We start from the raw sequence: 13,103 nt of genomic DNA on the forward strand, positions 1-13,103 counted from the left end.
TTAAACTCCCATATCCAAAACCTTCCTGGCAGTAAAATACTCCCACTTCAAACCCTTATTGATATGATATTTCTAAATGTTCACCACAGCACAAAATGCTGCATTATACATTTCCCAAAAATACATATTTTTCTGTGGTATGTAATATACAAAGAACAGTCTCCTCTGCCTGCAGGCAAACTTTTATGGTTTAAAAAGCAGCCTCTAGGCCTCTTGAGAAGCTTAAAAAGACGACAAAGTCAATTAAGTTATAAGAAATCCTTTATTTTTATGAAGAGGGATGATATTAGGAATTTTATTATCAGCCAGTGCTGTAGTGCACCTGTTTCTCCTTTGCAATTTAGAAATCCCGACTTCTGTTTCAAATTAACCACTATAGTTCAAGCAACTGAGATGCTCCTGCTCCTTAGAGGAACGCTATACAGGGTTTTCAGTCTCTGTTGGAAAAAGTAATGTATCTTAATTTAGAGGCTGAAACCTACTCCAAACTGTTTTATTACTTAGAGGCTGATAAATATCTTAGAAAAAGATTTTATTATTACCATGAAGCAAGACATCTCAGACAATGCATAAAATTACCTACTAAACTCAAAGTAGGCTGCATCTTTGAAACAATCAATTCAAAATGCAGTACCAAGTGTTACAGTGATAAATGAAGCGGTCAGAGACTGTTGCTAGCACCTTTTACTGAATAACAAAGCACAAGAAACCTTCCACAGATGTTGAAATTATGAGGGTTGCTCCAGGTGTTTAAATCCTATTTACTAAAAATAGAAACAATCATCAAGTTACAAAAGAAGCCTACATTTTGTATGTCAAGTTCAACCTGTGCTGTGCAGTGTTTAGTACTCCACTGTCTTATGATGAGCCTAATACTCCACATTTTGGTCTGTAATAATGCATCTGCTCTGGATTTTACAGGTAAGATAAAGATTCGGGCTATATTAAATAAGTCTTGTTAAAGTCTTGTTGAAAAATTGGTATATTAAAATACATTTAATATGCCTACCACAATATTAGGTTTGCCATCCTATTAACATTCCCACTATTTTTTCTCTGCTGTTTGAGCTAAACATTAATAGCACCTGGGGATAAAATATTTTGCTAATTCTGAAATTTTAAAACAAGATAAAATCAGCTTTGAAATATAAATGGGGGAGACATTATAGTCACATGACATTAATAATGAAATTGTTGCACTTACCTACTAGTGCTGTAAGTATATCAAAACTTGCTTTCACTGTGCTATGGGCTCCCTCAGGGATCCTCTGCATCCTTTATGAAAAGCTCTTTTTTGTCTCTCTTAATCGTACTTCCAACAATTCAAGAAGACCTTGTCTTGTAGCTTCCATCCGTCTGAATGGAAGAGCACCATGAATGAGCCCTATGACATCTCTGGGAGATAAAGATCAGGACCATAATTTTGTGAGATGTTTGCGTTGCTCATATGTCCTTCTTTGTTGCTTATCCAGGCTAGTCTGCCCACACTGTAAAGACGTAGATTAATAACAGCTGCTATCATGCTTTCATCTTGATTTAAATATATAGGGAATTTTATATATATTTACATATATGTATACATATATGAACAATTTCTTAACATGGGCAATATTTGTTAATCTGCTTTTTGAATATTACTCTTTTTGGGTCTTTTTGGCCCAATGATATGCAGCAGTAGTAGCATCACAGAGAGTTATAAACAAAGAAACTGCCACCAAAAGGTTAGGAAATTCCTTATTCAACAGATGAATGAGTGATAATAGTCATGGGATTGTCTTAATTGATTTTTAATATGATCTTTTCTGTGGGATTCTTGCTACTTCTAGCTCTGCTGCACTTTTGGGAGGCTGGATTAGGGAAGGATGTTTTATAATTTACCTGCCATATCAAATGCTCTTCGTAATTTTACAGCTTTGGATGAAACATTTGCTGCACTTGATAAATAACTTGGACTTGGGACAAATATTTTGGCAGAAACTGTTATTGCCTTTGGAAAGCAAAACCCCTGAGAACTGAATGATAAGGAGGAACCTGCTTTGCAGGAATTTATCTTTATGTGGACATTTAGTGCACTGGCTCGTAGAATGATTCGTATTTAAATAGCTGAAAAGACAACAAACTTCAAGGCTAGAGAGAGAAAGAGGAAAATGTTAAGAGACAGAATTAAAGATGGCTCATGCTCTTGATACAGTTAAAAGAATTAAAGAAACCATTAAAGATGTAAAATCATTACCTACTGTACAAGCCAATGAGGTTTCACAGACAGTACCAACTATAGGACAGAAGCAGAAAAAGAAATACTTTGTTTTACACTTTGGGACATTTAAAAAAAAAATTATCTATTCCTTTCCTGAGAAAAAATATTTTCTAAGAGTCTGCAACTGTTTTAATGCTGAATTACAGTATCATAAAACTGATCTAAAATTAGGCTTATGAGATATTTGAATATTTAATTAGTTTATGATTAAGACAAATATGTCAATCTTTTGCATACTGGGATTAATATATATGATACATGTAGCATGCATAAAACAGTGGGAAGATTTATTTCTGAATTAGGTGGGCAAGTACTACTGAAGTGGTAAATAAGACCATGAAAATGTTGCTATGCTTTAATAATTAAATAAATATATATTACATTTCTAATTTTTAGCTTTAAAATTATATTAATTGTTTTATAAGAAGTAAATCTACTAAGCCAGAAGTTAATTGGACTTGTCTAAGAAATAAACTAAAGTCAATGAATAACTTCAGATGACCCCCTGCAAAAAATCAGGGGTAATATTTTGAAAATATCAAAATATTTTACTTTCTCAATAAAATGACTCAATTTGGAAATGCCAGTATATTTTGTTTTCACACTCTGAAAGTAAGTTTTTTCATGTTTTTACTTTGTATTTACAGAAATGAACGTAAATAAAAGAAACATACAAAAAACTAGGAAGAAAAAAAATTAGTTAACAAACTTCTGAACAATATGAAATATTCTGTTCTAAACTAAATAAAGCTTTTTAAGTTCATAGAATAAAAATGTTTGTTAAAAATAAATTCATTCAAACTAAAATGCAGAAGAGCATGGTTTGCATTGACTTGAAGCAGCTAAGTTTATCTTGAAATATATTGTTTATTAATGGGTTCTTACAATTATTTTGACTTGGACTATGATCGATAACCTCTTATACTTCATACAACAGCTGATCATAGGATTGTAAAGGTTTATCATGGTCATCAAAGCAATTATCACTGATAGCAACAGAAAAAAATATAGACGTAAAAGATCTTTGCTTCTTTATTGTTTCATCAATAAAAAAAATGTAGAGGGAATGTACATAATTTAACTTTAATCAAGGTTCAGCACGTATTCTTACTTGGTTTTATAAACTTCTTTGTTATCTCTTCAGCTACAACATGAAAACATACTCTCAAATTCCCACAGGTCAGTTGCTGCTTTGACAGCACAAGGGCAATAGCCACAGTGTAGAGGCCAAACATTAGTTTATTCTCAAGCTTCTTCAAGAATCTGCTCCCTACTCATGGAATAAATCCTTCTTTCTTGTGAAATCCTCCTCCTACTCTTCTACTAAAAATTTTCCACTATACCCTCCCAGATGAAGGAGACCTCTCTGCTGTCCTTTGACTGGGGGAAGAGTCTCTTTTGCCTTGCCCTCTATTTCTGAAGATAAAGGCTCAACCAAACCAACGCTAAAACTAGACGTGTACAGTTTTCATGGAACAAAACTTCTGGACAGTCTTCAAAAAGGTCTCCCAGACTACCTGGTCAGAAGCAAGAACAGTCTCTATAAAGCTCCTGAAACTGTCTAGATCTCTTTATCCACATTTATGTGTCAGGAACTTCCAGTAGTTGAGGACTTGGGCTTCATGCCCAGGAATCTTAAGGAAAAGGTGACTAAACTAAAAAGATAATAATACCTCTGTTGGAGCTAGAATCTGTATAAGGTCATTTATTGCTGATGAAAGATTATCAAATTGCCCACCCTTTTTATCAAACATACGTACTTGCAATTTAGCATATTTTACACTCAAATAGAGCTAAAGAAGTATGCAAGTGATATAGTACCCTCTTCTTAAATGGGGACTACCTTTTATAACATTGACTATGCTACCTAAGTGTTAATCTTCATTATTTATGAGCACACAGCCAAAACATGATAAACCTTATCAGAACATGCATCTTTGGCAAGGAAACTAAGCCACCCTGATACCAGGTTACACTATGCTAGTTCTGTATTAAAGTTTTGCATACCGATGGTAGTTTAATTTCAACAAGCTAATAACAGCCCCCCAAAAATCCCAGCTAACAGCAGATAAAAAACTCTTAGAAAGCAAAAGTTTAAGATTTTACACTGCAGAAGAGTGAGTGACAGGGAAATCTATGTATTGGTCCACAATAAGGCATAGGTCTGGTTTAGCATAAATAGACCTATGTCAATGTTTTGGCAGTATAATATCCAGTCTGAGAAGCATTTGGCACTGGGTTACTAATTAATTACTGAATGGGAGGAAGGAACCTAACTGCTGCTTTTTTTTTAAGGACTTCAGTTAATATTTCTTAGTTAAAAATATCTTAACATTTAATAAACTAATGTGAAAGTCTGATACTTCATAAGAAAGTGCTACCTTACTACACACCACTGTCTTAAATGCTTTACTCAGAAAGATAAATGTACGGTTTCAACTAAGAGAAGTATATGTATTTTCCAGAAAAAAATGTTATATTCTGGCACTGCCACTGCACTCCAAAAAGGCAAGTTTACTACGGCAAAAGCCCATTAAATGAACAAAGAGGTTGATAGTCAGTGAGGAACGCAGTGGTGGCAAAGGTGAGTTCTGCGGCTGGGCGCTAGGTTGAGGTGGGCAGGGGAGCCAGGGAAACCTGAGGAAGAGCAGAGAGGCTGACAGGGCAACATGGGCATTGCCAGAAGAAACAGCGGGCGATTTAAACGGCCCTACAGAGCACGAGCAACCAGGACCACTGCGAACAGGGTGGGCAAACAGCATGTGGCACATCAGTCAGGGAGTGGCACAGCAGTTGGCGTTGCAGTTGGCGTGGAAGGGCACACAGGAAGGGCCCCGCAGCCTGCTTGTTGGTCCACAGCCCAGGGAAGTGCCCAAGGTCTCTGCCAAAATAGTGGGTACTCGCCTCAGAGCTAAAACCAGTACTCCTACAGAGAAAGCCCCTCAGATGTCTGATGCATCCACCTGGGCACAACTGGCAAGGACAGAGACTTCAGTATAGGTGGCAGGTTGCAGCAAGTGCCCAGACCCTTCTCCTTCTACTGGTGGAAAGGTAAGTGCCTGCACATGGTGTGCACAGGTCAATGATCTGTTATGTCAGTGGCTGAGAAATGCAAGAAATTGCAAGAAATGGTTAAAAGATTGCGTAGTATCAGAGGAGCTGAGACAGAGATGGATGGTTTCATAACCATACTCCTGTAGCAGATATCACTGAGAACGAGGCACTGTGGACCCCAGTGACCCACAAAAGCAGGACTCTGCTTCAGTCCCCACCCTCTAGCATCACAACCAAAACCAGATATGAAGCTTTAACAGCTATAGGCACCCAGGAACAAGGTCTGCCAGGAGGAATTGCACCTGCAGCACATAGTAGATATCATACAAAACAAAGAGTACTAGTAGTGATGACTCTGTTAAAGGGCACTGAGGCACCCATCTGCCATCCTGACAGGAAATCATGTGAGGTATGCTGCCTTCCAGGAGCTAAGGTTCGAGACGTTGCCCAGAGGGTGCCACAACTTGTCAGGAGTACAGACTACTACCCACTGTTACTCTTTCAGGCGGGAATCAATGACACCACAAGCTGGAACCTGGGCAGTATTAAGGAAGACTATAAAGCCCTGGGGGCGCAAGTGAAAAAAATTGGTGCTCAAGTTACCTTTTCCTCCATTTTACCAGTTAGAGAAAAGGGAGCAGCCAGAAATGGGCATATGAACTCCTGGCTACATGTCTGGTGCCATCATGAGGGTTTTGGCTTTTATGACAATGGGACATTCTTTGATTAGTATGGTTTGTTAGAGAGGGATGGGATCCACCTGTCTAGAAGAGGCAAGGGAATCTTTGGCAGCAGGCTGGCCAACTTGGTGAGGCGGGCTTTAAACTGAAGGACTTGGGGGGGGGGGGAGGGTGGGTGTCCAAGATGGCAACGCTCACACTATTGCACCCAACTGGGGAATAAGTGAGACCAACTGGAGCAGCAACAGATGTTCCTTAGCTGACTCCCAAGATGAGATCCAGAAGGCCAACCACCTCAAGGGTGTGTACGGCTGTGGTGGATCTTCTTGCACTCCTCCAGGGAAACGTGCATGTTTGATTACCTCTCTGAAATGCCTATACACCAACACACAGAGCATGGGGAATAAGCAGGAAAAAATAGAGATCTGTGTGTGCCGCAGGGCCATGACGTCATTGCAATTACAGAGACACAGTGGGATAGCTCGCATGACTGGAATGCTGGCGTGGATGGCTATGTACTTTTTAAGACCTGGGAGTCCTGGTGGATAAGTTGACCATGAGCCAGCAATGTGCCCTTGTGGCCAAGAGGGCCAATGGTACCCTCGGGTGCATTAAAAAACGCATGGCTAGCAGGTCTAAGGAGGTCATCCTCCCCCTCTACTCTGCCTTGGTGAGGCCACATCTGGAGTATTGTGTCCAGTTCTGGGCTCCCCAGTTCAGGAAAAGCAGGGAACTATTGGAGAGAATCCAATGGAGGGCTACAAAGATGATAAAGGGACTAGAGCACATCCCTTATGAGGACCTGGGTCTGTTTAGCCTGGAGAATACTGAAAGGGGATCTCATCAATGCTTATAAATATCTAAAAGACATGTGTCAAGAGGATGGGGCCAGACTCTTTTCAGTGGTGCTCAGCAACAGGACAAGGAAAACAAACACAAACTGGAACACAGGAAATTCCATCTCAACATGAGGAAAAGCTTCTTCATTTTGAAGATGACAGAGCACTGGAACAGGCTGCCCAGAGAGGTGGTGGAATCTTCTTCTCTGGAGGTATTCAAAACCCACCTGGATGTGTTCCTGCTCTAGGTGAAGCTGCTTTGGCAGGGGTTTAGACTAGATGACTCCTGAAGGTCCCTTCCTACCGCTACCATTCTGTGATTCTGTGATTTTGGTATGTTTTATATCAAGCCCATTAAAGGCCATAGTTGTAAGTGATGTTGCACCCCCATTTCTTCCATGGTTTACTGTTAGCAGTAGCTATCCATGCAGAGCTATACATTTACATATCGATCTTTAAAAACTAGGGCAATATATTTTTGCTCTGGACATAAGAGATGCTCTAGGTTCCATTTATTCCATTAAATAATTTAATGTAGTTTCCTTAAACAGTATTTGTAAAACCTGTTTCTTCCATTTCCTAAAATACAGTCCTGTTTTCCCTTTCCTCTCCACAGGACCAGGTTGTCCTGCATCAATATAACAAAAGCGTAGTTTGCATGCCAAGTAACCTTGTAGCTGAATAGGTCAAACTGCCACGGAGACACCACCTGCCACTTTTTTATAGACTTGCTCAATACAGAAGGTCACAGCTACTTTTCAGGTGAATTGAACCCTAAGGGCACAGTAAGAATTTGTACCTTAACTTCTCCTTGAAAGGAAGCAGAGATGGTGGGGGAAGTAATTTTAAGCTGTGCAGCACTACTTTGGGAAAAAAAGAGACCCTTAGAGATGATTATTTATACAGTATTAATTACCCAATTCGAAGCCTATTTTACACTTCTATCTGACAACATTAAGCAGGGATTCAAACTGTTGTTTCAATAACTTCTCTGAACTTAGTTTGCTTCAGGCCTTCCTTTTCTATGGAACTCTGAGTACATTGTGAACATGACAATTTAAATATATTTAAAGAGACTAAAGAGTTTAATAACTCCTTTTACACTGAGTTCCCTGTTTTTTATAGTTTCTTCACCTACCAGTTTTATGAAGTTGTAAAATGTGCATTGCTGTGAAATGCAATATTTAAGAGAGTAAAAATCAAAACAAATTATCAATGAACTACAACCTGACAATGACAAGAAAAACATACTGTGACTTCTGTTGCTTGCTAAAAGTTGTTTACACACACTGTCCCTCACCTTACTCTAACCTGTTTGTTTGTCTCATCTTTTTATAAAGTTCTGTATCCTTGATGGTAAGCCTTTGGGGAAGAATTGTCATTTATATCAGGTTTCCTAAATAGTCTGCAATCATTTCTCGCTAAGATATCTCTAGGCGATATCTAATATATCATATTATCACATGTTTTATGAACATAAAAGACACCTCAGACTATTTTGTTTCTCCTCTCTGCCACTCTTTTAACCCGCAAAATGAACTCAGAGATCACAGACTCATAGATGAGGTCAGTCATATTATGAACATCAGACAACAAAGGGAGGGAAGAAGAGCTGCAGGGACTCAAGTGTCACATGTTCTAGGATTTACAGAACTACTCATTCAATGTTTACATATGTTAGTACTAAGAGCCCTGAAACCTAGTTGTGACACTTAGTATAAATGTCATATATGAATAGCCTCAATACATATGGATAAAATGAAATAATATGATACAGAATCTAGAAATTCAATGACTAACTACACTTGCAATTTTTATATAATCAGGAAATCAGGTTCAATGTGTTCCACTCCACTCCCATGGGCTCTGTGGACTCCAAAGGGGTTTTTGCGGGTCCACAGGGCACCATGACTGTGGGGAAATTGATGACAGCAATATACTTTCACATTCATAACAATAGTTATATTTGTCAATATAACTAACATTTGAATTAGGAATAATTTTAGACAATTCATCTGTAAGATGGTAAAACTTGGGAATTCCTGGAGTTGCTTGGGACACAGATTGACAATAAAATGTGCATGCAAAGAACAAGCTGCCATTTGCCCTAGAGATCTCTGAATCTGCACAGATTAAAAACATACTATATGTGAGGAGAAGTGTTAAGAAGAAGAGGCCTTCAGGGAGAAACCATATCAGAATAGCTTAGAGTAGATATTTAAATTTTACAAGGTTAAATCTTGGAGAGAAGTCACTGTGTGACGTGCTCAGACCACAGTGACAAGGCTCATCTACTTGTCTGTTTTTGCCATAATAAAGAGAATTCAAAAAGAGGCAAGGAAACCTCAAACCTTATAACTTCTGGTACGAAGAGCATCTCTCCAAAATGGAAATTTAAAACGCTCATAAACGTCCATAAAACACAGTCATCATATTCACTGGTATACTAGAAAGCCTTAAAAGCATTTGGTACTTCTTTTATAATAAAGCTCTTACATATGAAGAGTAATTTAACTGTCTTCACAGCACTTCTCCCTCCCAAAACAATGATAGGAAGAGCACATTAGATATATTTCTGCAATATTCTTTCTTTAGCAGAAATCACTGAGAGCTGCAGCTGTTTAACATCTCCAAAGAACAGCTTCTTAAAGTATACAGAGTTACAATAAATGAAAGATAATGTAAGGATTGGAAAGTGCTCAGAGATATGAAAAAATAAAGACATTTCCTGGTTAAAAAAAAAAAAAAGTCACAGAAAAATACTATGCTAAAGAATAAAAAGGTTTTAGTTTTTAAAATGGGAGAATAACATCTAATGCAGTCAGAAAACTGAGAGGTGTATTTTAGACCTATGAATTTGAAGAAGGACCTGCTAGATAGGTTGCTATAATTCCATATATGAGGCTCATTGAATTCTTTTAAAAGTAAATTTTCCAAGAGCAGAGAACAAGAAATGCTCTATGGTTTTGTTTTTTTTTTTTTTCCTCACTAGCAAAGGAGTCTTTTTAATTTTGTATTCCTCTTTATGGTCAGTTTTATTAAACTTAAAATTTGGAAAACAAATTAACTAGGCTTTAAAAAAATCAAGAGGCTCAATAAAAAAGTAAATATGAAATTTTAGACCAATGAATTTTTGCATTTATTTTTGATATTGAGAAATTTGAAACTTTTCTTAACTTTTCAAAGTTTCCTTGAGATATTTCTTTAAAAAATTACCAGAGCAGTTGCAAGTTCAAAACAGTAAATAGCACAAGAAGGTCCACAGTCTCTCATGTAGCTCAATTGCCCCTAAATTCTCATGGCTTATGAATCACTGAATGACCAGTTGTGCTTAGAATGACATTGAGTTGGACCCCTTGTCACACACACAGACACACATATATCCACACACTCCCTACACCATTTCAAAACCTCTGTATCAGCTCTCACATTAGCTATTACGATGCAATAAAATGTATTAACATGCCTGTGCAAACCTTATTTTCATTGCAGTAGGTACTGTTTAAAAAAGCTAGTCTCGCTTAGATTATAACATTAACAGCAATCTCATTTTAAAATGACTTTCCCAATGTCAACAAGTCCTTTCCCATGCTGATAGGAAAACCAACCATAAGCATGATGAATTGGACAGGTTTCAACTTACTCTATGACCCTCTGTTACAATGTTTAAAGGTACAAACTGTAAAATGTACAAGCATAAACCCTGAAATGTATCAGGAGAAGTGTTCTAGAGCATTAATATCAAGTCATATCCATAATACATCCTCTAAAATTCAATGTACATATAGTCACTCATATTCTTGAAAGTGTCACTTAAATTCATAATAAGTCTTACAGGAACAAATGCAGAAAGGGGCTATGAGATTTACCAGGAGAATGAAGGAGAGATTGACTGCCTTGGCTTGTATGACCAACCAAAATAAAAGATTAGAGAGTGTCTGGGTTTGTTTTTTATGAATTCCAAAATGATAAAATAAAAACTCTGGAAAGCTAAAAAACAATGGACTGAAAGGTATTGGCAGAACCTATACATGCAAAGAGACATAGATAATTTTACATTTTTTGAGAAGATAGAAAGAATACATTCAGCTTTTTTTTTTCCTCCTTCAACAGATGATGCATTAAAGGAAAACAGTTTCACTCTGCTTCCAAATGTTTACAGATATATATATATAAATAAAATTTTAGTCAGTTGAATTATTTTTAACAACCTCAAATCACATTTCCATTCACACAGATAAATCACACAACACAAGTACACAATGGCAGAAACATAGCAGCACAACACGGACATAATACTGGCTATTCTTAATATTAACCAAGCTTGCAACTATTTTTCATAGAATCATAGAATGGTTTAGGTTGGAAGGGACCTTGAAGATCATCGAGTTCCAACCCCCCTGCCATAAGCAGGGACACCTCCCACTAAAGTCAAGGACGTCTATTTGCTTCATTAGACCTTAGATCAATACCACAATGACATCAATTGATATATCAACAACAATTAAAATGAATCTTTTGATGAGCTCGTTAAATTTACCACCTCCAAAGATGTCCTGAAATAAATTGTTTTGTATTAAATAATCCTATCAGCCTGTACTTAGACACTCACAAATGATTAGCCTCTGTATTTTCAAATATATAAACCAAACTTTCCTAACTGTCTCACCAGGAGTATATTATAAAAATAGTTGCCAAAATGAATGAAGGTCTTACAATGCAATAAAATAATAACATTTCATTCTTTGCTCATGCCAAATTCCTATGTGGAAAATGGTGGCTTATCCACGTGGTACTGCTATGATACCAAAACGTTAATTCTTTTCAGAGTTTATTAAAATAACATTAATTAGTCTTGTTTCCATAACCATAACTCTGGCTCTAAGCATACCAGAATACATATCCAGTACAACTGGGGAAAGAAAGACAGTAAACATTATTAATTCTGATGTCTGTTTCCTTCACTCTGGTCCAGCACAAGGCCATTTGGATTCCAAATGTACTTCTAAATAAATTCAGAATTCAAAATCTAAAATCAGAATCTAAATAATTATAATTTCAACCAGTTATTACAAGACAAATGTGCAAATTAAAAAATTTAGTTTATAATAAAACCTAATATAACCAAAGAAATTCAGTTTCTTATACATAGCTAACAGACACAAACCCGTTAATTTTTATTTTTCTGGGTTCTTTTTAACTAGTAAGGATCACCTTCCAAAGCACAACAATTTAAAATGCAAAGCTCCTGTTTTATACATGCATAAGTATGCAATATCTACCTTCATTGAAATTTTTGACTGTGTGGAAACAAAGAATTATAATATTTTTTGGAAAGTTTTGTTATAATTTTATTGCACTTGTCACTTTAAATGAAGTTTAAATTGTACACAAAAGAAAAATATAGTAGCAAAGAGTTCAGGAAGAAAGGGTGTCAAAGAAAGAATTGCTATATAATTTACTATCTCTTAGGAAGAAAAAAAAAAGTTTAAAAAAGACTTAAGAAACATTTTTAAATTAAAAAAATAACTTTTTTAAAGTTTGCTAAGCCTTATTAAAACTGTCTAGAGACTTTGAAGAAAGGAAAGCACTTTGAAATGACAGCTTCCTCTTCTCACTTTTACAGTTAGTAGGGGGTCTGAATCTGAAGTATTATTATTCTTTGGTTTGGTTTGTTTTTTTGTGAGTCTTAGGAAGAAAAATGCAGCAGATTCAAGCTTTAATGAACACAATCTCATACCAAAGGACTCTTGTCTGTCAAATCTTTCTTCAAAAAAACAAAGGTCTAAATCTTAGCTCACTTATTAGCCCTGAAGACACACTTCAGCTAGTGAAACAACAGAGGATTGAATATGGTTTTACTAGAGACCAGCGTCTTACACATCTTACACAGTCACTCTTTAGTGGGAAATTAGAAAATCTTTTTAAAAGATTTTTAAAAACCTGTATAGAAAATCATGAATAACAAGACAAATCAACATTTTTATTGATAGGAAGACTATCAGGAATGCCTGCTGTAGTAGCTCAAAATGGATTTGAAAGTTTGCCTGGTGAAGCTGAAGGCCAGAGTCCAGAGAACAAGCAGTAGCATTATAGGTCACCAGGGAGTATGTTTCGGCAACTTATTTTGGAAACTGAATTGGATACAGAGTTTCAAAGACGACAGACCATCAGATGAATAATTCACCCTATAACTTTAATAGAGTATAGTCCCTGCTCAACACAGGGCTAAGCAAAAATGAAGCTTTAGGTTAAATAAATGAATAAATACAC

This window comes from Vanellus vanellus, assembly GCF_965231255.1.
Source record: "Vanellus vanellus genome assembly, chromosome: 4".
Classification (NCBI taxonomy): Eukaryota; Metazoa; Chordata; class Aves; order Charadriiformes; family Charadriidae; genus Vanellus; species Vanellus vanellus.